The sequence below is a fragment of the Triticum aestivum genome, chromosome 1B, assembly GCF_018294505.1.
Source record: "Triticum aestivum cultivar Chinese Spring chromosome 1B, IWGSC CS RefSeq v2.1, whole genome shotgun sequence".
Taxonomy (NCBI): Eukaryota; Viridiplantae; Streptophyta; class Magnoliopsida; order Poales; family Poaceae; genus Triticum; species Triticum aestivum.
In genome coordinates this window covers 423,402,470-423,429,338 of record NC_057795.1, presented here as the reverse complement: position 1 = coordinate 423,429,338, position 26,869 = coordinate 423,402,470, and the positions used below count along the sequence as shown (strand labels likewise).

The 26,869-nt window shown below is 40.1% G+C and overlaps 1 long non-coding RNA gene across 1 annotated transcript; it reads right to left on the bottom strand.

Annotated features, from left to right (window-relative positions):
- Positions 1-11,084: 11,084 nt before the first annotated feature.
- Positions 11,085-15,066, bottom strand: LOC123092023 (uncharacterized). Its single transcript, XR_006444073.1, has 6 exons — positions 14,920-15,066; positions 14,097-14,324; positions 13,900-14,013; positions 13,739-13,839; positions 12,050-13,362; positions 11,085-11,972 (listed from the first exon to the last, which is right to left on the bottom strand). It is a non-coding gene; the product is annotated as an uncharacterized lncRNA (long non-coding RNA).
- Positions 15,067-26,869: the final 11,803 nt, after the last annotated feature.

Sequence of the window (26,869 nt, the reverse complement as noted above, 5' to 3'; positions counted from 1 at the left end):
TAAAATGTTTCGTACTAGATCTTTGAATGATGAGCATGATTGCAATGTTGTTAGTATGAGTTCCTTGAATATCCATGATGCTAATGATATGCAAAGCCACAAGCTTGGGGAAGCTATGTTTGATGAATATGATATTTTTTGTCCCCCAAGTTTTGATGAGCAAATTTATTATGATGAAAGGATGCCTCCTATTTATGATGATTATATTGATGAAAGTGGGTTTGGAAGAGTGTCAACTTTAGGAAGTAGTGATCCAACTATTTTGGAGGATGTTGAATCTTATTGTGATGAACATGAAAGTGGATTTGGAAGAGTGTCAACTTTATTTAGTGATGATTCCACTATTTCGGAAGAGGTTCCAATTGATTTTGAGAACAAAGTTGCTATCTATGATGATTATTGTGATGACTTGTATGCTATTGAGAATAATGATAACCATGAAACTTGTCATCATGATTTTAGTTTTCGATTGGATTATGCCTCGCATGATAATTATTTTGTTGAGTTTGCTCCCACTACTATTCATGAGAAGAATTTTTCTTATGTGGAGAGTAGTAAATTTTCTATGCTAGTAGATCATGAAAAGAATGCTTTAGGTGCTTGTTATATTGTTGAATTCATTCATGATGCTACTGAAAATTATTATGAGGGAGGAACATATGCTTGTAGGAGTTGCAATAATGTCAAGTTTCCTCTCTATGTAATTCAATTTTTGAATTTATGCTTGTTTTACCTTCCTATGCTAGTTGATAATTGTTCCCATAAGTTGTTTGCTCACAAAATCCCTATGCATAGGAAGTGGGTTAGGCTTAAATGTGCTAGTCATATGCTTCATGATGCTCCCATTATGTTTCAATTCTTATCTTTTATGTGAGCATCATTGCCATCATCATGCCTAGCTAGAAAGGCATTAAAGAAAAGTGCTTGTTGGGAGACAACCCAATATTTATACTTACTGTTTTTGTGTGTCCACATGATTATGCTACTGTATTAATCATGTTTTATAGCTTTTATTTCAATAAAGTGCCAAGTAGAACCTTCGGGAAGACTTGGGTGAAGTTTATGTGATCTTGCTGTAAAAAACAGAAACTTTTGCTCTCACGAGATTAGCTGCCATTTTTTTCTGGAGAGTGCTTTTAGGTTGATTCTTTTTGCAGATGATTAATAGATAAATTTCTCAGGTCCAGCAATTTATTTCAGAATTGTTTAAGTTACATAAGTATATGTTTGATACAGATTACTACAGACTTTTCTGTTTTTGACAGATTCTGTTTTCTATGTGTTGTTTGCTTATTTTGATGCATCTATGGCTAGTATTAAGTGGTATGAACCATAGAGAATTTAGAATACAGTATATATTACACCAATATGAATTTAGAATGAGTTCATTACAGTACCTAAGTGGTGGTTTTATTTTCTTATACTAACGGAGCTTACGAGTTTTGTTTTAAGTTTTGTGTGGTTGAAGTTTTCAAGTTTTGGGTAAAGATTTGATGGATTATGGAATAAGGAGAGGGAATATCCTAAGATTGGGGATGCCCAAGGCACCCCAATGTAATATTAAAGGACAACCAAGAGCCTAAGCTTGGGGATGCCCTGGAAGGCATCCCCTCTTTCGTCTTCGTTCATCGGTAACTTTACTTGGAGCTATATTTTTATTCACCACATGATATGTGTTTTGCTTGGAGCGTCATTTTCTTTTGTTAGTATTTGCTTGCTGTTACTTAGAATAATGTTTTGCATCTTTATTTTCAATAAAAAATGTCAAGGGTAGCCTTTGCCATGCTTATTTTGCTAGTGTACATGTTGCTGTTTGAAAACAGAAAGTTTACTGTTGTTGCAAAAATTCCCTAGAAAAGTAAGAGAATGGTATAATGTTGAATATTTTTGCATATTGAGATATGATAAATCTTCTACAGAGTGTTTTTCTCATAATTTTTGGAGTACAGGAAGTATTGATACTCTTGCATTCTTTACAGACTGTACTGTTTTGACAGATTGCTGTTATGGTTGCATTGTTTGCATATGTTTGCTTGTTTAATGATTCTATTTGAGGATAGGAGTGTTAAATATGCAGAGGCATTTAGTATGCAATGTTTAATAATAATTTTATTGATTTTTTACAGTAGAAAATGATAAGGTTTTGCATTGGTTCATACTAACCTATCTCACGAGTTCTTGTTGAGTTTGTTGTGAATGAAGCTTTTGATAGAAAGAGAAACCATGATATGAGAGGAATTAAGGAGACACAAAAGCTCAATATTGGGGATGCCCAAGGCACCCCAAGATAATATTTCAAAAAGTCTCAAGCATCTAAGCTTGGGGATGCCCTGGTAGGCCCACCTTTCTTCTTCAACAACTATCGGTTAGTATCGGTTGAGCCTAAGTTTTTGCTTCTTCACATGAGTTGGGCTATCCTTGCAATGTCATTTTATTTTGTTTTGCTTGCTGTTTGAATAAGATGCCAAGATCTGAAATTCTTTATTGAGAGAGAGTCTTCATATAGTTGCATAATTATTTTGCTACTCATTGATATTCACTTATATCTTGTTGGAGTAGATTTTCATTTACTCGTGTGCTTCACTTATATCCTATGAGTAAATGGTTGAATGAGTTGAATGTCATAAATATGAAACTATATATGTTTCATTTGCTTATCCCATGGGGAGTAATGACTTCACATCTAAGAAGTAGAGGTTGTAAATTTATTGATGGTTAGCAAGCATTGTATTGGTCATTTGAACAATTCATGAAAGAATATTGAAGGAAGAGAGATTTCACATATAAATATATTATCATAGACATCTTTTATAATTGTGAGCACTCATTAAGTATGACATGCTAAAGAGTTGATGTTGGACAAGGAAGACAACATAATGGGTTATGTTTTCTCACATCTCAGTTAAAGTATATTGTCATGGATCATTAAAACATGTTAAGCTTGCCTTTCCCCCTCATGCTAGCCAAAATTCCTAGCACCAAGTAGAGATACTACTTGTGCTTCCAAATATCCTTAAACCCAGTTTTGCCATGAGAGTCCACCATACCTACCTATGGATTGAGTAAGATCGTTCAAGTAAGTTGTCATCGGTGCAAGCAATAAAAATTGCTCTCTAAATATGCATGACTTATTAGTGTGGAGAAAATAAGCTTTGTACGATCTTGTTATGGAAGCAATAAAAGCGACGGACTGCATAAATAAAGGTCCATATACAAGGGGCAATATAAAGTGACGTTCTTTCGCATTAAGATTTTGTGTATCCAACCGTAAAAGTGCATGACAACCTCTGCTTCCCTCTGCGAAGGGCCTATCTTTTACTTTATGTCTTTTACTTTTATGCAAGATTCAAGGTGATCTTCACCTTTCCCTTTTTCATTTTATCCTTTGGCAAGCACTTTGTGTTGGGGTGATCCTGATATGTATATCCAATTGGATGTAAGTTAGCATGAACTTTTATTGTTGACATCACCCAAAGGTGAATACATTGGGAGGCAACACTATAAGCCCCTATCTTTCTCAGTGTCCGATTGAAACTCCATAACCATTAGTATTGCGTGAGTGTTAGCAATTGTAGAAGACTATATGATAGTTGAGTATGTGGAGTTTTCTATTCCTGAAAATAAGATGAATTGCAATTGTTTGATGACTAATAATGAGGTTTGCTAGTTTTCAAGAATGTTTATGGTTATGCTTTGACATGTGAATTGCTTGTTACTTTATCGTGAAAAGTTTTATGACATGAACTATTGTTATGACAAATAATCGTGCTAGAAAAGGTGATTGAAATTATCATTGATCAAACTTGTGCACCTCTAGCATTCACACTTCATAAATTCTTTCTTTATCATTTACCTACTCGAGGACGAGCAGGAATTAAGCTTGGGGATGCTGATACATCTCCAACGTATCTATAATTTATGAAGCATTCATGATATTTTATTATCTGTTTTGAATGACTATGGGCTTTATTATACACTTTTATATTACTTTTGGGACTAACCTATTAACCGGAGGCCCAGCCTATATTGCTGTTTTATTGCCTGTTTTAGTATTTCGAAGAAAAGGAATATCAAACGGAGTCCAAACGGAATGAAACCTTCGGCGGCATGATTTTTGGGAAGAATAACACCTAGGAGACTTGGAGTTCACGAAAGAAGAGCCTCGAGGAGGCCACGAGATAGGAGGGCGCCCCCCCCCCCCTACTAGGCGCGCCCCCTGTCTCGTGGGCCCCTCGAGCACCTCCCGACCGACTTCTTTCGCCTATATAGTCCCACGTACCCTAAAAACATTGAATATCAAGATAGATCGGGATTTCCGCCGCCGCAAGCCTCGGTAGCCACCAAAAACCTGTCGGGAGCCCGTTCCGGCACCCTGCCGGAGGGGGATCCCATCACCGGTGGCCATCTTCATCATCCCGGCGCTCTCCGTGACGAGGAGGGAGTAGTTCACCCTCGGGGCTGAGGGTATGTACCAGTAGCTATGTGTTTGATCTCTCTCTCTCTCGTGTTCTCTCCCGTGTTCCCTCTATGGCACGATCTTGATGTATCTCGAGCTTTGCTATTATAGTTGGATCTTATGATGTTTCTCCCCCTCTACTCTCTTGTGATGAATTGAGTTTCCCCTTTGAAGTTATCTTATCGGATTGAGTCTTTTATGAGAACACTTGATGTATGTCTTGTCGTGCTTATCTATGGTGACAATGGGATATCATGTGCCACTTGATGTATGTTTTGGTGACCAACTTGCGGGTTCCGCCCATGAACCTATGCATAGGGGTTGGCACACGTTCTTGACTCTCCAGTAGAAACTTTGGGGCACTTTTTGAAGTACTTTGTGTTGGTTGGATGAATCTGAGATTGTGTGATGCATATCGTATAATCATGCCCACGGATACTTGAGGTGACAATGGCGTATCTAGGTGACATTAGGGTTTTGGTTGATTTGTGTCTTAAGGTGTTATTCTAGTACGGACTCTTGCATAGATTGATCCGAAAGAATAACTTTGAGGTGGTTTCGTATCCTACCATAATCTCTACGTTTGTTCTCCCCTATTAGTGGCTTTGGAGTGACTCTTTGTTGCATGTTGAGGGATTGTTATATGATCTATCTATGTTATTATTGTTGAGAGAACTTGCACTAGTGAAAATATGAACTCTAGGCCTTGTTTCCTATCATTGCAATACCATTTACGCTCACTTTTATCTTTAGTTACCTTGCTGTTTTTATAATTTCAGATTACAAATACCTTTATCTACCATCTATATTGCACTTGTATCACCATCTCTTCGCCGAACTAGTGCACCTATCACAATCTACCATTGTATTGGGTGTGTTGGGGACACAAGAGACTCTTTGTTATTTGGTTGCAGGGTTGTTTGAGAGAGACCATCTTCATCCTACGCCTCCCACGGATTGATAAACCTTAGGTCATCTACTTGAGGGAAATTTGCTACTGTCCTACAAACCTGTGCACTTGCAGGCCCAACAACGTCTACAAGAAGAAGGTTGTGTAGTAGACATCAGGGTCTATTTTCTCATCATATATTTTCAGATCTATATTGCTATTTGCCTTTTTATTTATTTGCATCTTTAATTTTCAGATCTATATTACCAAAAACCCAAAAATACCTCGCTGGATTTTATTTGCCCTTATTTTATTTGCATCTACCAATCTTTTACCCGAGAGGGATTGACAACCATCTTCCGCGTCGGGTTGCAAGTATTTGTTCTTTGTGTGCAGGTACCATTTACATAGTGTTGCTTGATTATCCTACTAGTTCGATAACCTTGGTTTCATAACTGAGGGATCTACCTACCTTAGATGTATTGCATCGTCCCTTACTCTTTAGGGAAAATACTGACGCAGATACAAGACATCAAAAAAAGGGAGGACCATAGATCTGGTGCCATGCCGTGGAGACATCATCAACATCTATCAGGTTCCTAATCACAAATCTCATCTCCTTAAAATTTACATTATTTTTCATTTGCCTCTCGTTTTCATCTCCCCCACTTCACAAAAATTTACCTTTTTATTTGCCTTCTTTTTTGTTTACCTTTTTCTCGTTTGATCTTTTGTTTGCTTGTGTGACCATGTGTCTTCTATTTGCTTGCATCTTCGCTTGCTAAAAATCTATTGATATGGATCCTCATCCACGAATCTTTTGAAGAGATCTAATTGTGTTGAACCAGTTGCTAGTGATTTGTGTGCACTTGTTATCTCTATGAAGTTTTGCTTGAATTTCATGAATCTGAAAATTGTGATGAAGTGTTAGAATAAGAAATTTATAAAGTGATTCACGATAGCTCCTTGAATGAAAATCATGATTGCAATGGTGTTATTATAAGTTATATTAATGTCAATTGTGCTAATAATATGCAAAACCCCAAGATTGGGGATGCTAATTTTGATATGTCCACTACTTATTGCAATGATCATGATTGGGGTGATTCTTCTTATGATCTTTAAAAATTATTTAAGCCTCGTGATGAATATGTTTGTGATAATATTGAAAGTGGGTTTGGAAGAGTGTCAACTCTAGGTGATAATGATCCCACTACTTTGGAGAATGATCAATCTTATGAAATTTTTGAGAAAAGTGGGCTTGGAGAGGTCATGGCTTTATTTGATGATAATCCCACTATTTTGGAAGAGTGTCAACTTTGCATGCATGTGGATCATGAAGAGAATAATTTATGTGATAGTTATATTGTTGAAATTGGTTATGATCTTACATGTAATTATTATCGAAGAGGAAAATATGGTCGTAAAATTTCCATGTTACTAAACTACCTCTCGTTATGTTGAGATTGCTATTATTTCTTCCTTCTTCCTTGCATATATTATATATTTCTTGTCTCGATAATTTGTTTGCTTATAAAATCCCTATGCATAGGAAGTATGTTAGACCTAAATGTGTTTGCCACATGTACTAGGATGCTCTCTTTGTGCTTCAATTTTGTCTTTTATGTGAACATCATTAAAATTATCAATGCCTAGCTAAGAGGCTTTAAAGAAAAGCACTTGTTGGGAGGCAACCCAATGAATAAAATTTATTTTTGCTTTGTTTACTCTGATTAGATGTGTTTTTATGTTTTAATTAGTATTCTTGCCAAGTAAAGCCTTTGGGATCATGTTGGGTGATAGTTGATTTGATCTTGTTGAAAAGAGAAACTTTTGCGCTCAGTAGCAGAATATTAGAAAATCACATAAATGTGACTTTTCTTTGAATTTTTTACACAAGTTTTATATACAAATTGCACACGTTTTCCTCATTTTTCAGAATTTTTTGAGTTACATAAGTATATGAACTTCCCTGATTACTACAGACTATTCTGTTTTTGATAGATTTTGTTTTTTGTTGCATTGTGTGCTTATTTTGATGAATCTATGTTTTGTATCATGGGCTATAAGCCATGGTAAAGTTAAAATACAGTAGGTATAATGCAATAATAAAATATGAATGGGTTTGCAACAGTACTTAGAGTGGTGATTTGCTTTATTATACTAAGGGTATCTAACGAAGGTTTTGTTAAGTTTTGTGTGACTGAAGTTTTCAAGTTTTGGGTGAGATCAGGATGGATGAAGGAATAAGGAGAAGCAAGAGCATAACCTTGGGGATGCCCCATGGCACCCCAAGATAATATTCAAGGATGAACAAGCAACTAAGCTTGGGGATGCCCCGAGTGGCATCCCCTCTTTCTTCTAAGGACCATCGGTATTTTACTTGGACCTATATTTTTATTCGTCACATGTCATCAGTTTTGCTTGGAGCTTCCTGTACTATATGAGTCTTTGCTTGTTTTTCTTTTTAGTTTGTCACAAGTATCCTTGCTAGACACACCTAATTGAGAGAGCCAAAATTATGCTATGATTTGTTAGAATTACTCTATGCTTCACTTAAATTTTTTGAGCTATGGAATTGCTCTAGTGCTTCACTTATATCTTTTTGAGCATGGTGTGCTTTAATATTTTTGAAGAAATTCTCTCATGCTTCACTTAGATTATTTTGGGAGATGAAAATCTTAATGCTCACGATCCTCACTTAAATCTGTTTGAGCTTGTCAAAAAACAATTGCAACATATGAAATTAGTCCCAAAGTGATAGATATTCAAGAGGCATATAATAAAAACTTTCATGAAGATCATTGGACAAAATAAACTTCATTCTTTGTAATAGTTTTGAGATATGATGATAGTAATATGTTAGTCATGTTGATGAGTAATTATGCTTTAGTAAGAATATTGATGTTAAGGTTTGTGATTCCCTATGCAAGCACAAAAGTCAATAGTTATGTAATGAAATTACAACCTACTTGTGATGCATTATTTGGTGTTAGTTATGCTTAATGCTCGCTTATGTGATTTTTCATTTCTTGGTTGCTTGCTTCTCAGACTTTTGCTAGTCTTCACTTGTACTAAGTAGAAATACTACTTGTGCATCCAAAATCCTTAAAGCCAATTTTGCCACATGAGTCCACCATGCCTACCTATATGCGGTATTCTTGTGCCGTTCTAAGCAAAATTGTACGTGCCATCTCTAAATTTTCAAAATATTTTCCTTTTTGTGTGCTCGTACCGCTGATGAAGCGACAGGGGATGAGGTGTTGCTTAATGGCTTGCTTGCTCAAAGTGCTTAGTGATATGCTCCAAAGCCCTCAACCACTTTCTCATATACACATATGTCCCAAACCAAAAGTCAAATTCGGCCCCGCCAATTTGATCTATCCGGCGCAACCGAGTTCATTTGACATAGCCACTACCAGAAACCCTAGTCACTTCGGTCTCACCGATGGGATCTCGGTCTCACCAAGATGGGCTTCCAAACTCTCTGTTGCATATTGCAACAATTTTGGTCTCACCGAGATATGCAATCGGTCCCACCGAGTTTGCCTGACCAACTCTCTATTTCGCTCATTACCAAAATCGGCCCCATCGAGTTTGTGTAATCGGTCAAACCGAGATGAGGTTTTACCCTAACCCTTGCACATCGGTCTCACCGAGTTGATCATATCGGTCCCACTGAAATACCTAACGGTCACATTATGAACTAAATCGGTCTGACCAAGTTTTCTGATTGGGTCCCACCGAGTTTGGTAAATTATGTGTAACGGTTAGATTTTGTGTGGAGGCTATATATACCCCTCCACCCTATCTTCATTAATGAGGAAAGCCATCAGAACATGCCTACACTTCCAGCATTCATTTTCTGAGAGAGAACCACCTACTCATGTGTTGAGGCCAAGATATTCCATTCCAACCACATAAATCTTGATCTCTAGCCTTCCCCAAGTTGATTTCCACTCAAATCATCTTTCCACCAAATCCAATCCTATGAGAGAGAGTTGAGTGTTGGGGAGACTATCATTTGAAGCACAAGAGCAAGGAGTTCATCATCAACACACCATCTATTACCTTTTGGAGAGTGGTGTCTCCTAGATTGGTTAGGTGTCACTTGGGAGCCTCCTTAAGATTTTGGAGTTGAACCAAGGAGTTTGTACGGGCAAGGAGATCGCCTACTTCGTGAAGATCTACCCTAGTGAGGCAAGTCCTTCGTGGGCGATGGCCATGGTGGGATAGACAAGGTTTCTTCTTCGTGGACCCTTCGTGGGTGGAGCCCTCCGTGGACTCACGCAACCATTACCCTTCGTGGGTTCAAGTCTCCATCAACGTGGATGTACGATAGCACCACCTACCGGAACCACGCCAAAAATCTCTGTGTCTCCTATTGTGTTTGCACACTCCAATCCCATCCCTTTACTTTCTTGCAAGTTGCATGCTTTACTTTCCGCTACTCATATACTCGTTGCATGCTTACTTGAATTGTATTGTGTATGCTTGAAATTTTGTTAATCTACCCCCTCAACTTGAAAAAACTCAAAAATTGCCATGGGAAGAGGTGCTTTACGATGGGTTCGATCGTACGGTGTTCTTTCCCATTGACAGAAGAGGCAGTAAGACACGTATGTAATGTTGCTATTAAGGATAATAAGATGGGGGATGTTCCTACATGAATAGATCTCGTCTACATCATTTCATCGTTCTTAATGCATTACTCCATTTCTCCATGAACTTAATACACTAGATGCATGTTGGATAGCGGTCGATGTGTGGAGTAATAGTAGTAGATGCAGGCAGGAGTCGGTCTACTAATCTTGGACGTGATGCCTGTAATGATTATTGCCTGGATATCGTCATAATTATTTGAGGTTCTATCAATTGCCCAACAGTAATTTGTTCACCCACCTTATGTTATTTCCTCGAGAGAATCCACTAGTGAAATCGGCCCTGGGTCTATTTTCTCATCATATATTTTTAGATCTATATTGCTATTTGCCTTTTTATTTATTTGCATATTTTATTTTTAGATCTATATTACCAAAAACCCAAAAATATCTCACTGAATTTTATTTGCATCTACCAATCTATCACTTTACCAATCTTTTACCTGAGAGGATTGACAACCCCTCTTTCGCGTCGGGTTGCAAATATTTGTTCTTTGTATGCAGGTACTATTTACATAGTGTTGCTTGGTTCTCCTACTGATTCGATAACCTTGTTTTCATAACTGAGGGATCTACATACCTTAGTTGTACTGCATCACTCCTTACTCTTTGGGGAAAATACTTACACGGATACAAGACATTAAAAAAAGGGAGGATCAGTGAACTCTCGACAGTCACTCAATAATGACCCTAAACTTATCAAAGGTAAAACACTGGCTTAAGTCACGTGAGAGCCGACTTATAGAATGTCAGGACAAACCATGAGCTATCACGCCAGCTTCATTGAAGCAAGACTCGAGCCTCAAAAGCCGGTCTATTTTGTGGGGCCTTGAAAGCGGGTTTAACATTTTATATATTACCATTATACTATTTTACAAGATCGTTTTTCTCCTTGATCATTCATGATATCAACTAGAAGTCGTCGGGTCATCAGTACACTGGGTTATTCTCACCAAGGACAAGATAATGTCGACCACGAGTCGCCGGGTCATAGACACACCACATTGTTTTGATCCAGACTATGGATATTAACCACATGTCACCGGGTCATGAATATATGGCCCAGGCTATCGCTTAACACAACGGATCATTACTAAAAGCATAAGATCATCACAAGCATAAGGATGCTGGGCGGGTCAACACAACACCGCACCTGTTCGATTCCTTCTGCAAAATATGCCTAGAGTATCAAGTGCACGATGGCACCATAGACAAGCAAGTATTTTTCCTACTCCATTTACAAGCCCCAGCTGGGCCACATATCAAGCAAAGTTTTTAAGTTAGCTACTAGTTTAGCACGTATAAGAGGTCTCCGAGTTGACGTCATCATGTTGGCCCTCTGCATCAGTCGTTGTCGGGTCAGCCTGCGTCGGCTCGTCCTGCTCGGTCTAGAGGTCTCTTGGTTTCCACTGGATGGTGGATAATTTTTGGAAAACTCAATCCTCGGTGATAATAGCAGACGGGTCGATGTCAAGAGTGAAAGTTTGCTTATGATGTGGCGGAGTAAGCACAAAGGGCTTGTACTTTGGCGGGGTGGTGCGCTTGTTGTCTTCTGAATAGTCGGCTTGATATTTAACCAAGTCCGGCTCTTTCACTAGTTGAGTCACCGCCACCATGGTTTCCTTCACACAACATGAGAAGTCTTCTCGTGAGAATTCTGCGCCATCCACATTGTACTATGGAAACCCGCCGACTAACTTATTAGGATCCATCTCTAGAAGAAATTCCTTTGCTCGGGCAAGCACCATGCCGGACCTAGCATGAGCCACCGATTTGACCATTTCTCCAATCCACTGAGGGATTGTGGACAAATCATTGCGCATGTCTTAGAACCATTGAGGGGTGGTGCATTCTGGTTAGCCGCCATAATTGCATAAGCACCACCAGTGTACAACTGCTCCACATAAGAGTAGATCGCCTTTAACTTCACCAGGGGAAGCTGGACAACATTGTAATTTTTTTCTACCTGCACAAGGGATATACAGGTCAACAAGCCAGTTAAAAAATGACTCGGATTTTAACTATAAACAAAGTAATACTTACCAAAGATGGCCATTATCATATTTGTTATATGACGATTCAAATCACTCAGCTGATGAGTCACCAGCTCAAGTTGCCCTTTTCTACAAGCTGGCCTTTTCATTTTCAAATTGAGCTCTGGCCTCCTGCAACGTATCAGTTGCTTGGTACACAGACCTTTGGCGATCAGCCGCCAAGTTCTCAGCTTTTCTCCTTAGCTCATTTTACTATTTCAATCTTTTTGTAAGCCGGCCATAGATGACTCAGCTTCATCTAGCATTTCCTACATATTACTCAACTTCAAATGTTATCCAAAGTCCTGAGTTGCCGCAAACAGACAATCCAACACTTGGGGGCTACAACATGCAAAGCTTGTTGTCTGAACAAGTCCCAAGTAGTTGCAAACAATCTACATGGCACTTGGGGGCTAATGCAAGAAGTTTTATCAACTACAACTATTTACACATGGAAGACCTGGCTACCTTCCGAAGAAAAGCTGGGCCTTGGGGGCTATAAGGCATTCTTCCGCAATATGAGCTAAGTGATAATTTGAAGTACCGACTCATATTCACATAATGACCCAACCCTTGGGGGCTACAACATCACATTTCATTTCTTACTAAATTTTAAGTCCCAGCTCAGTATGATTTACTAAGTCGGCCCTTGGGGACTAAAGTGGACTCGGATCCTTAAGCAAGTCTTACACACAATCATATCTTTCATATGCCTAAGAATTGGGGGCTGCGTTAGCATGGACAATAATGAGAAAGGAGGATTGTTTCATACCACATATCTGCGTTTCAGGATGTTAATCATATTTGCTTCAGCATCCCGGCTCTTAGATACCGGGTCAAATATCCTTGGTGGATTTCTTCTACACTCAGCTCTTCAAATTTGGGGAGTTCCAGCTTGAATTTCCCTTTGATAATGGGGACAACTCATCCTTGACCACAAACTTGGTCAAGGTGTTTGATGCCTCTAGAGCATTATAGGCTTCTCTAGTGATATTCACTTCTGCATCGCCCATTGTATGAGATGGGATGATATTTTCAGCCTCTTTTATTGGGCTGGAGGCACGAGCAGGACATGGTGGGTCAATGTTATGCGTCGGGTCGTCTGTATTGATCTGGTTGTCGACCTAGACACTTTCCATCGCCACTGGCTCATCAGCATTAACCGTCTCATTTTCATGAGCCGGCTCACCCCTCAGATCGGGGTTGTCTTTGTCCGCGGTTTCGGTTTGTACCTCTAGAGTCACCAATGGCGGGTCTTGAGACTCAAGGACTATGGTAGCCAAAGATGACTCACCCACTCTTCCCCTTTTGATGACTTTAGCCCTACAGTTATATGAGCAAACTCATTTTACAATAAAAATAGTTGATATGACAAAATACAATTACCACATGCTTATCCAGGCTTAATGACCATCAGCGGAAGCTCGGAGGTGGTTGATTCTCCCAAAGAGGGTGATGCCTCTTGATAATTTGAGTCAGAAGGATTAAGAGGTTGCCTAATAAGACCGGCTCATGGGAGAGATGGATTTGGACTATGAGGCACCTCAGTTTGCCGCTTATGGGTGACTGGTTCATCAAATAAACCGGCAGACAACTCTCCAGAGCTGTTCTAGGTCTTACGCTTCAATGTTCCGACTTGTTGTGATTTCTTCAAAAGAAATTTTGGATCTAAGTGAGCCTATGGAAGTGAAAATTGTACCTTTCTGACGGTTCGTCTTGTTCTCTTCGGGATTAAGGTTTCCGAGCTGGATGAGATTGAAATTACCTCGACATTGCCGGCTCGACTTGTCTTGGGGTTACCTAAGAATAATGGGCATCAGCAAGTTGATTAAAAAGGCGACCAAGTGAGCTGAGCTCTACCTCAGACTCATTCCCAGCAGATGGCTCATCAGTGTCAACCGGTTCATTTGCTTGCTCCACCGGAGCAGGAGCAGACTTTGAGGATTTCTTCCTTCTCCAAAACTTGGAGTCTACCTGCATGTTTAAAAAGCTGGAAGTTAAATTTTGGGATGAATAAGTCAAAAACAGAATGGGTAAGAAAGTGCAAGTACACTTACTGGAGGTGTTGGGTTGGTCTGGCAAAAGGGAGCTAGCCCAGTCTTATTGCACTTGTCTTGGGGCTCTCCCAGCAATTTCTTCGTGGCTTTGTTTACTTCGTCTTTAGATAGTTGACTTGACTGAAGCATTGCACATCAGCCAAGTCGCCAGTAAAGTTACACATCAAGTCGCCGCTCTGACTAAGGAGCTGGATTCGCTAGCTTATCCAACACCGGGTCAGGTCGATCCTAGTGAGGCCATTAGCTGTCAGAGCTCTTAACTTAGAATAAAAAGGAGTAACTTGTTTCTGCTCCTCGTCTTACGACCAACCCAAAAAGGCAATTGTCGCATTAAGTTTGTCCAATCTGTATCCCAACAAAGGGTTTTCACCTTTAGGAGCGGTATTTTTGCACTAGAACCAAGTCTTGTTCCATCCCTTGGGATGAATCGCCAGCTTGGCTTATGAAAAAGTACAATTCTTCCGCCTTTGGCAAAATCAGAAGCTGACGCTAGCTATTCGGAGGCTCTCTGTTTTTTTGGTGAGTGTTGGCTATAAACAAGATTCTCATGGAGCAACTATTTTATGGATCTACAAAATACTTTGAAAGGAAAATTTGAAGACCTAAATCACGGTTGGATACGAGAGCTTGTTTACAAATGGGGATTTGTTAAGAGCAATATAGAGATCTAAGATGGAAAATGGCATTGTAATAGCAGTTAAGGCATCTACCCAGGTCATTCAGATGATTCTAGATCTACTAATAGGCAATGGTGATGAATCCCGATGAACTACGCATAACAGTGGGGGTTTCTACGAATCTAGAACAAGGAGGGTTGACATACCCGGACGCGGTGGATGTGACCGAAGAAGTCTTGGCGAGTTCCGGTGGCGATTGGAGAGGTGTGGAGATCGCATACGGTGTCGCCGGAGAGCTCAAGCTAACGCAGCCGCGAAGCTTCGATTACAGAGTCGTGAGGAAGAAGAGGAGCGAGGGCATGGAGCAGTAAAAGTGAATATGGGACCCCCTCATGTATATTTATAAGGCAGTAAGAAGGGGAAAAGGTAGATGCAAAACAGGGGCGACGTAGTAAATGTTTGAGTAAGGGGCGCCTCAATTTTTGGGCCTAATTGATATTCTCAAAAGATTCGTTGTGGCGTCATACCCAAACTCAGTAAATCCAAGAAGATGATGTCATGCCATGAGGAAGCAAGAAATATCAAGTATAAAAGTGCTGCAAGCCGACAATATTTCATGACCCGGCCACATGATAAAGTTAAAGGGAGAAGGGGTTCTCGTTCTCTGAACGACGACATGGACTTATTTTCAGTAGAAAGCTCAACATGGATGAATCCAAGTTAGCCTGGGGGATAATGTCGGGGATATAACCCCACGGTATGACCCGGCCATGTTAAGGATGGGTTATCAAGTGGCGACTTGGCGGATAGCATTTGTTAAGTGGGCCACGAAGACCAAGAGACTCAAGGCCCAGGAAGCGAGTCACCGAGTAGGTCGGCTCATGGCCCAAAGCCTAAGATGTCGGCTTAAAACTCCCTTACTTGGGGAGTAAGATGAATAGGAAACAGATGAGGGCACGGGTTGTATTACAACCCGAACTCTGTTGTAAGCCCAGGGCCTCGACCTGTATATAAAGGGGAGCCCTTGGCAGAAAAAGTTAAGTTACAAGCTCCCGAGTACTAGGCTAGCCAAGTTGCAACCATGTAATTGAGATCTCAAGCAATAATCAACCAAGCAGGAAGTAGGCTATTACCTCCACCGTGAGGGGCTGAACCTGGGTAAACCCTTATCTCTCGATTCCGATCAACCCCATTCAAGCTACCACTTAGCTGCGATGGCCTCGCGACTAAGTCCTTTCACGAGGACATCTGCCGTGACAAAACCACAACAATAGGTTAGTCCCAAAAATGATATATAGATGCTTGTAAATGTATATAAAACATCCAAAATTGATACTATAATAGCATGGAACAATCAAAAATTATAGATATGTTGGAGACATATCAGTCATCTCTAACACGGTGAGCATAACAACGACTTTCAGGGATCAATATGGATGTCCACGGTTCCGCTTTTCATCATTGAATGAAAGCGAGAGATAACCCACAAGTGTAGGGGGTCAATTTTAGCCTCTTTAGATAAGTGTCGAACCCAACGAGGAGCTAAAGGTAGAACAAATATTCCCTCAAGTTCTATCGACCACCGATACGACTCTACGCACGCTTAATGTTTGATTTACCTAGAACAAGTATGAAACTAGAAGTACTTTGTAGGTGTTGTAGGATAGGTTTGAAAGATAATAAAGAGCATGTAAATTAAAACTAGGGGATGTTTAGATAAATAAACAATTAAGTTAGTATAGCGAGTGCGGAAAAGTGGTGGTAGGAGTTGCAGAATTGTCCCTAAGCAATTGACTACGTTACTAGACCGATAGCAAGTTTTTATGTGGGAGAGGCCACTACTAGCATGTCATCCCTTACTTGGAATTCTATGCACTTGTGATTGGAACTATTAGCAAGCATCTGGAACTACTAACGTTCATTAAGGTAAAACCCAACCACAGCATTAAGATATATCAGTCCCCCTTCAATCTCGTATGCATCAATTTCTATGTTAGGCTGAAGCTGCTGTCACCCTTGTCCTCCAATACATAGTCCTATCAACATACAACTAACCCTATGGTGTGATCCACACGCGCGCTCATATGATGGGCACCAAAGGAAAGCAATATAACCACAAGCAAATTAAATCAATCATAGCAATTCACCGATCACTGATAGGACAACAAAAATCTACTCATGGATCATAGGATGGCAACACATCATTGGATAATAATATGAAGCATAAAGCACCATGTTCAAGTAGAGGGTACAGTGGGTTGCGGGAGAGTGGACCGCTGAATATAGATGAGGGAAGGTGATGAAGATGTTGGGGAAGATGAAGGAGGTGTTGGTGTAGATCGTCGTCACATGATGATTTCCCCGGCGGCGTTCCGGCGCCACTGGGAGAGACGGGGAGAGAGCCCCCCTCCTCCTTATTATTCTTCCTTGACCTCCCCCTAGATGGGAGGAGGGTTTCCCCTCTGGTCCATGGCCTCCATGGCGGCGAAGGGGCAACATCCCCTCCGAGATTGGATCCGTCTCTCTGTTTTCGCGACCCCGATTCTGGCCTTTCACCCTTTCTTAAATATCTGGAGATCCGTAACTCGGTTGGGCTGAAAATTTAACATGATTTTTATCCGGATATAAGCTTCCTTGTGTCCAAAGGACACCTCCAACCGGACTTCAGGGTGGCCACAAGCCCCCTGGCCAAGCCCTGGGTAGGGGGCGCGCCTCAAGGGCTTGTGGGCCCCTCGGGCACTGTCTCGCGTTGATACCGCTTCTCAAAAATCACATATATTCCAAAAAAATCTGTAAATTTTTATCGCATTTGGACTCCGTTTGATATGGATTTTCTGCAAAACAAAAAAACATGCAACAAACTGGAACTGGCACTAGGCACTGGATCAATATGTTAGTCCCAAAAAATGATATAAAATGTTGCCAAAAGTATATGAAAGTTGTAAAACATTGGCATGAAACAATAAAAAATTATAGGTATGACAGAGACGTATCAGCATCCCCAATCTTAATTCCTGCTCGTCCTCGAGTAGGTAAATGATAAAAAAGATAATTTTTGATGTGGAATGCTACCTAGCATAATCTTAATCATGTAATCTAATCATGGCATGAATATTAAGACACGAGTGATTCAAAGCAATAGTCTATCATTTGGCATCAAAAGAATAATACAAGACATGCATGTAATTCATCATTGCCTTTCATAATAATGGAGCTAAAGGAAACAACCTCTATACATGACACACTCAGTCTTCCCTGCATAAACTATAAATCATGAGCACCTTGTTGTCAAACCAGGCAATTGGATCGTACTTCTAACGCGCTTCAACATTTTCAACTTCACTCTATACATGAGCATGAGCCATGGATATAGCACTATGGGTGGAATAGAATGCGGTGGTAAGGATCAATAGGAGAAGGAAGAAAGTCTCGCATCAACTAGGCGGATCAACGGGCTATGGAGATGCCCATCAATCGATATCAATGCGAGGAGTAGGGATTGCCATGCAACGGGTGCACTAAGAGCTATAGTGTATGAAAGCTCAAACTTAAAACTAAGTGGGCGTGCATCTGACTTTCTTGCTCATGAAAACCTAGGGCACTTTGAGGAAGCCCATCATTACAAGCCAAGTTCTATAATGAAAAAAATTCCCACTAGTAATATATGAAAGTGACAAAATAGGAGACTCTATATCATGAAGAACATGGTGCTACTTTGAAGCACGAGTGTGGAAAAGGATAGTAACATTGTACCATCTCTCTTTTTCTCTCACTTTTTATTTGTTTTCTTTTTTCTTTTTTTGTTTTTGGGCCCTTGGCCTCTTTTTTTATTTTTTTTATTTTGGGCTCTTTTGGCCTCCTTTTTATTTTAAGTCCGGAGTCTCATCCCAACTTGGGAGGGAATCATAGTCTCCATCATCCTTTCCTCACATGGGACAATGCTCTAATAATGATGATCATCACACTTTTATTTACTTACAACTGAATAATTATGATACTAGAACAAAAGATGGCTCTATATGGATGCCTCTGGCAGTGTACTAAGATGTGCAATGATCTAGCATAGCAAAGGTATCAAAAAACGGACAAGCCATGAAAATATCATGATAGCTATCTTATGATCATGCAAAGCAATATGACAATGAACGCTCAAGTCATGTATATGATGATGATGGAAGTTGCATGGCAATATATCTCGGAATGGCTATGGAAATGCCATGATAGGTAGGTATGGTGGCTGTTTTGAGAAAGATATAAGGAGGGTTTATGCACCGACGAAAATTGTGTGGTACTAGAGAGGCTAGCAATGGCGGAAATATGAGAGTGCGTATAATCCATGGACTCAAAATTAATCATAAAGAACTCATATACTTATTGTGAAAGTTTTATTAGCCCTCGAAGCAAAGTACTACTCGCATGCCCCTGGGGGGGAGGTTGGTAGGAGTTAACCATCGCGCACCCCAAATTCAAACAGCACAAATGATTTCAATGAAGGATAAATTATGCTCCGACCTCACAGCTAATGTCAGCGGCCACCACTTTACATGCATGAGGATTTACTTGCGTAAAGACTTACTTCCCTTAACACTATTATTAATACACAACTTTAATTCTTTTACTAGCATGCCCCCATATTAACACCTCTATATCGCAAGACTATTGCAAGGAATCAAACATATCATACTCAGTGATCTACAACTTTATGTAGGATTTTATGACTAACCATGTGAATGACCAATTCCTGTTAACTCTCTAAATAGATATAAGTGAAGCATGAGAGTTTAATTCTTTCTACAAAAGATATGCCCATGCTTTAACAAATATAAGTGAAGCAAAAAGCTTCTACAAATGGCGGCTTTCTATGTGTAGAGAAACAGGCAATCCAAACTTCAAATGATATAAGTGAAGCACATGAAGCATTCTATAAATCCATACTCAAAAGGTATAAATGAAGTGCATAGAGCATTCTATAAATCAACCAAGGACTATCTCATACCAGCATGGTGCATAAAAGAAAAAGAAAAAAGAAAAAGAAAAAATACACTCCAAGAATTTGCGCATATCATGTGACGAATAAAAATATAGCTCCAAGTAAAACTACCGATGGTCGTTAGAAGAAAGAGGGGATGCCTTCCGGGGCATCCCCAAGCTTAGTTGCTTGGGAGTCCTTAAATATTACCATGGGGTGCCTCGGGCATCCCCAATCTTAGGCTCTTGCCACTCCTTATTCCTTCATCCATCGTGATCTGACCCAAAACTTGAAAACTTCAATCACAGAAAACTTAACAAAACCCTCGTGAGATCTGTAAGTATAATAAAGCAAATCACCACTTTAAGTATTGTTGCAAACCCATTCATATTTTGTTTTTGCATTATACCTACTGTATTCTAACTTCTCCATGTCTCATACCAACGATACAATCCATAGTTCCATCAAAATATGCAAAACAATGCATCAAAACAGAATCTGCAAAAAACAGGACAATCTATAGCAATCTGAACACTTACCATACCTCTGTAACTCCAAAAAATCTGAAAAATTATCACAAAATAAACAATTTGGATAGTAGTACCATGTAAAAAAATTACAAACATTCGACATTCTGGTAAAAATGAAAAATCATGTACTACCGCCAAAGTTTCTGTTTGTGCACTTCAAAAACCAAGCAAGCAATCTAATCATCCTAAAGGAAAATCTTCGCACCTTATTTTTATAATACAATGGATTTGTACAAGGGTATAATTGTTTTTGTTGAAAAGTTTCTGTAATTCAAGATTTGCAAAGTGTCCATGGGCATGAACAAAGTTCAAGGAGCTCCCCCACTTCAACGGTGCTCGTCCTTCTTACTTTCACTTTTCTTTTTGAAAATTTTTAGGTTCCCCAATTTATTTTTTAATTTTTTAACTTTTTAAAAGCTCTCAACAGAAATAAATGACTCTTTAAAACTTCTAAAAGTACTGGGTTGTCTCCCTGGCAGCGCTTCCTTTAAAGCCATTAAGCTAGGCATACATAGTGCTCAAGTAATGGATCCACCCGGATCCCAAGGTATATTAAAGCCAATTTTAATTAACAATGATTTGTGATTTAGTAGTAAGCACAAAGTAACATATATCATGCAACAACAAAGTCTAACTCTCTTCCTATGCATCGGCATGTCATAAAAGAACAATTCATGCACACATAGTAAAGGCCGATACATAGCATAAACAGTTTCTTGCAATTTTATTGTATTGGAAACGTAGAGAGGCAGAGATGTAGTTCCTCTCTCATAATAATTGCAAGTAGGAGCACAAGCACATGCATATTATACTTAAAAAAATCATCATGTGCAATAGTAGAACACAACCCATTAATATTCCTTAATAAGTGCAAACTTCTCCAATATAGTGTAGTTGGGAGAATTCAAAAAGATAATAGGACTATCATGCATGGGTGCAATAGCAACAATTTCATTCTTAACATAAGGAACTATAGCAAGTTCATCTCCATAAGCATAATTCATATTGGCATCATGGCCACAAGCATAGCAAGCATCAAGTTCATCAAAAAGGATATTTCAAATGAATCCAAGGGATCATAGCAATCATCACAGCATTCATCCTTCGGTAAGCACAAAGGGAAATTAAACAATGTATGGGATAAAGAGTTAATCTCATTAGAAGGTGGGCGTGGGTGATCAATCCACTCTTCCTCCTTTTGTTCTTTGCTCTCCTCCTCATCTTTTTCATCTAATGAGCTCACAGTATCATCAATTTCTTCTTCCATAGATTCCTTCAAAATATTAGTCTCTTCTTGGACAATGGAGACTTTCTCAATAAACTCATTAATATAGACATTATATTCATAATTCTAATAGCAATATTTAAGCATAGCAAAAAATTTAGGTCTGTAAACAGCATCATCATAATTTTCACACTTTTCAAACAAAGATTCAATTTCATAAGCACCCTTAAAAGCAACAAATTCTTCTATTTGTTACACATCATAGTAATCATATATACCATTAGCATAAGAAGCCAAGGTTTCATTATCACTAAATTTACATGAAAAAGGAAGGTGTGGAGCCTTCATCCTAGAGCAGCAAGTATAATCATATCTCCGGCATAAATTACAAGCATACCAATGCAACATATGAATTTGATCCCATAACAGTTTCCCTTTAAGAGTCAAGCAATAATCCCTCGTTGATCCAACGTGTCTCCCATTATAAGTTGAATGGGGTTTTCTCAGGATTATCAAAGTAGTGTTTAATATTTTCCATGGAGCGAGCATCGAGGGTTTTAGGAGGTTCCCCATCTCCATGAGTAGCAAGTACACCTATTTTTTGTGATATTTCATGTTCAATATCCATAACTAAAGATATAAAACAACTTAGAACAAAAAATAAAAACTACTTGGTGATAAAGCAAACAAGCGCACACGAGAATATTCACCCCACGCTATTACTCCCCGGCAACGGAGCCAGAAAGGTCTTGATAACCCAGAAGTGTAGGGGATTAGTTGTAGCCTCTTTCGATAAGTAAGAGTGTCGAACCCAACGAGGAGCTAAAGGTAGAACAAATATTCCCTCAAGTTCTATCGACCACCGATACGACTCTACGCACGCTTAACGTTCAATTTACCTAGAACAAGTATGAAACTAGAAGTACTTTGTAGGTGTTGTAGGATAGGTTTGCAAGATAATAGAGAGCACATAAATAAAAACTAGGGGATGCTTAGATAAATAAAAAATTAAGTTAGTATAGCGAGTGTGGAAAAGTGGTGGTAGCAGTTGCGGAATTGTCCCTAATCAATTGGATACATTGCTAGACTCATAGCAATCTTTTATATGGGAGAGGCCACTGCTAGCATGTAATCCCTTACTTGGAATTCTATGCACTTATGATTGGAACTATTAGCAAGGATCCACAACTACTAACAGTCATTAAGGTAAAACCCAACCATAGCATTAAGATATATTGGTCCCCCTTCAATCCCGTATGCATCAATTTCTATGTTAGGCTAAAGCTGCTATCACCCTTGTCCTCCAATACATAGTCCTATCAAGATACAACAAACCCTATGGTGTGATCCACATGCGCCCTCATATGATGGGCACCAAAGGACAGCAACATAACCACAAGCAAATTAAACCAATCATAGCAATTCACCGATCACCGATAGGACAACAAAAATCTACTCATGCATCATAGGATGGAAACACATCATTGGATAATAATATGAAGCATAAATCACCATGTTCAAGGAGAGGGTACAGCGGGTTGCGGGAGAGTGGACCGTTGAATATAGATGAGGGAAGGTGATGAAGATGTTGGGGAAGATGACAGAGGTGTTTGTGTAGATCATCGTCACATGATGATTGCCCCGGCGGCGTTCCGGCACCACTGTGAGAGAGAGCCCCCCTCCTTCTTCTTCTTCCTTGACCCCCCCCCACCCCTAGATGGGAGGTGGGTTTCCCCTCTGGTCCATGGCCTCCATGGAGGCGGAGGGGCAAGAGCCCCTCCGAGATTGGACCAGTCTCTCTATTTCTCTTCTGTCTCACGACCCTGATTCTGGCCTTTCACCGTTTCTTAAATATGCGGAGATCTGTAGCTCCGATTGGGCTGAAATTTTAACAGGATTTTTATCTGTATATAAGCTTCCTTGCGTCCAAGGGACACCTCCAACCGACCTTCAGGGTGTCCACAAGCCCCCTGGGCGCGCCCTGGGTAGGGAGGGGCGCATCAATGTCCTATGGGCCCACCGGGTGCCTTCTCACGTTCTTCTGCTTCCCAAAAATCACATATATTCCAAAAAAATATCCGTAAATTTTTATCGTGTTTGGACTCCGTTTGATATGGATTTTCTATGAAACAAAAAACACACAACAAACAGGAACTGACACTGGGCACTGGATCAATATGTTAGTCCCAAAAAATGATATAAAATTTTGCCAAAAGTATATGAAACTTGTAAAACATTGGCATGAAACAATAAAAAATTATAGATACGACGGAGATGTATCAGCGAGTTTCGTTCATGTCTATGTTTTACCAAACCTACAGGGTCACACGCTTAAGGGAATCTTGATCTATTTACTGTCAGTGGAGTAAGAGTTATGAGAAAATATTCTTGGAGTAATTTGGGGAATATAAGCAATAATTTTGAGAGAAACTGGAAGAGTTTCAAGGTTACAAGAAAGAGTTATATTGAATACCAGGAAATAATATATATGTGGAAAATGTTTCTGGAGACTTTAAATAAATGATAAAAGGTTCTAATATTGACTAGGTGGCTTTTAGAATTTATTTAATATCAACGGGATAAATAAAAATACCAAAATGCCTATTAGGGGAGAGTTAATGGACCATAAGGCCCATTAGTGGAGCGCCCAAAGGAGATGCCGAATTGGGAGGTGGAGTTGGACTCCACTAGGCCAGCGCAAGGGGGGGCCTTCCCCAAGTCACCGACCCCTTCACCTGGAGGCAGCAAGGTTGACAAAGAAGGCCTCTATGATCGATTACCCCTCCGGTAGATTACCGGAAAAAGCCTCCGGATGGGATCACAAAAGAACAAAGGCTTGCGGAAGCAGAATAATTGTTTTTGGGTCTCTCTTTGGGGTTTTTGGAATATTTGGGAATTTATAGCGTTGGAATTAGGTAAGATGAAGCCACGAGGGGCCCTCAAGATACCGCGGCGCCCCTGGGCACACCCTGGTGCCTTTCCGTCTCCTTGTCTGGCTTTTGGTCCTTCCTCAAAGCTTCTAGGGTCCCTCCTTGTCAGATAAAAGTCATCAAAAAGTTTTGTTGCGTTTGGACTTCGTTTGGTAGGGTTTTTTTTCTGTAAAATGAAAAACATGCAGAAAACAACAACTGACACTTGGCACTAGGTTAATAGGTTAGTTCCCAAAAATGATATAAAGTGGCATATAAAGCATGCAAGATTGATAATATAATAGCATGAAACAATAAAAAATTATAGATGCGTCGGAGATGTATCAACACCCCAAAGGGAGGCCGAATTGGGAGGCGGAGTTGGACTCCAAGTCGGCCACCCCACCCCTCTCCCCTACACCTATATATACCAGAGGTCTTGGATATTTTGATCGACAAGTTTTTGGAGCCTCCTCTAGTTCTCTGGTTCTAGTTCTAATTTAGAGTTGACCTAGTTAGAGATAAATCTAGATCTCTCTCCTAATCCTCGTAGCAGGGAATCCCTGTGTGATTATCTTCTTCTCCCTCTAAATCACAGATGATGATTAGCTTTGGACAACAAAGCACTGCCAGATCATGAAGCCTGTACGCCTGCAATCATAGAGAGGCCCTACTTTTGGTATTGGGTTTGAAGGATTGTTCGTGAATGGTTCGAGGGACTCCAACAATGATCTACACCAACTCTTCTTCCTCTGCAACTCGAAGTTGGTAACGATCCGATCCATATGACTTATGCATATTCATAGTGTTCCTGGGATCATGATCATAGGACAATTTTTTTGTTTTCTACTACGTTTCCCAACATCATGGGTCTCTTATTTTCCAAAATGAATCCTCGTAAATCCCCATGTATTTCCGACCTCCGCAAATATGTGCAAAAAAATTTAAATCTATGGTCAAAATTTGGCACAAAATACAACGGGGGCCAATAAACGATGCCTTGTGCATGGGGCCAGCCTGTCAAGATCGTTCGCCCCGTGTCGAGCTGGTTTGCTCACGCCAGTCGGGCTACATGTTGCATCCACAACATCGGCTCATGTGTGGGGCCAAGCTGTTAGGTTGTTCCATTGGCCCTGTGTCGGGTACATGTGTGTGACGCGCAAACAGACACACTACCGAACATGCCTCACACACGAACAGACACGTGGGCTTTACTGGTATTTTCCTTAAGTCTGTTGCATTCGGTGGCTGGATAAAAGCACACCCTCCCAATGCCCAGCAACCCTAATTTCTTTTCACATCTCCCTCACACAATCCCTTCTCCCATCCCGTGCACTCTCTTCTTTGCACGTGGTAGCCGACGTGGGAGCAACAGAAGGAGATGGGAGCTTGATGCCACGGAGGAGAAGGGTGGTTGGGTGGATTTGGTGGTGGTGATGTGGGATAATCCCTGAGTGCAAGGAATTGTCGTAACACTCTTCGATCATGGAGGTGGTAAGTATGGAGTGTCAAACTCACAGGGAGCTAAAGGTAAGATTCACATTCTCTCAGGTCCTATCTTCCACTAATTGAACCCTACATATACCCGGAGTTTTCTTTACCTGAGAAATAAATCTAGAAGTACTTTGTGGGTATAAAAGGATAGCTTTGCATGATAATAAAGAACTTGTAAATAAAAGTTGGGTGTTTTTTTGTGAAAGAGTAATGATGTAAAGGATGGCAACTATGGAAAAGTGGTAGTTTGTGGTACGGAATTGCCCCTAGGCAACTAGCTAAGTTACAAGACCGATCTTCATCATTGTTTTTATATGTGGTAGAGTGCTACTCCCGCAGGAGTCATTGGGATTCCCCAAGAGGAAGGGTGAAGCAGCTAGCAGCAAATATTTCCCTCAGTTAGAGAACCAAGGTTTAGCGAACCAACACGAACTTCGAAGCTAAACAAGTCAACACCACCCATACCCCAACACGACAAGAGCGTTGTCAAGCTCCTTGTCTTGCTACTTACAAGGTACTCCCTCCGTCCTGAAATACTTGTCGGAGAAATGGATGTATCTAGATGTATTTTAGTTCTAGATACATCCAATTTTATCCATTTCTGCAACAAGTAATTCTGGACAGAGGGAGTAAAACACAAGTGATAGAGAAAAATAGTAGCAAAAGTAGAACGATAAAATAGTGGCAATCATGTAGAAGATCTGCTCACACATAATTAACAAGCCCCTTGTCTGATTCATATCTTATTCGCCAATTAACCATAGGACAAAAATAATCTACTCACACATAATAGAGATGTACTAGATCATCGGTAAATATACAACATCAAACACTATGTTCAAGCAAGGGATTACAGAGAGGGAGAGTTGACCACTATATAGAGAGGGAAGGTGATGGAGATGTTGATGGAGATGATGGCGGTGATAATGGTTCCCCTGGCGGCACACCGGTGCCATCGGAAGAGAGGGGAGAGAGACACCCTCCTTCTTATTCTTTCTTGGCCTTCTCTCGGTGTTCTCGTCCTCCCAG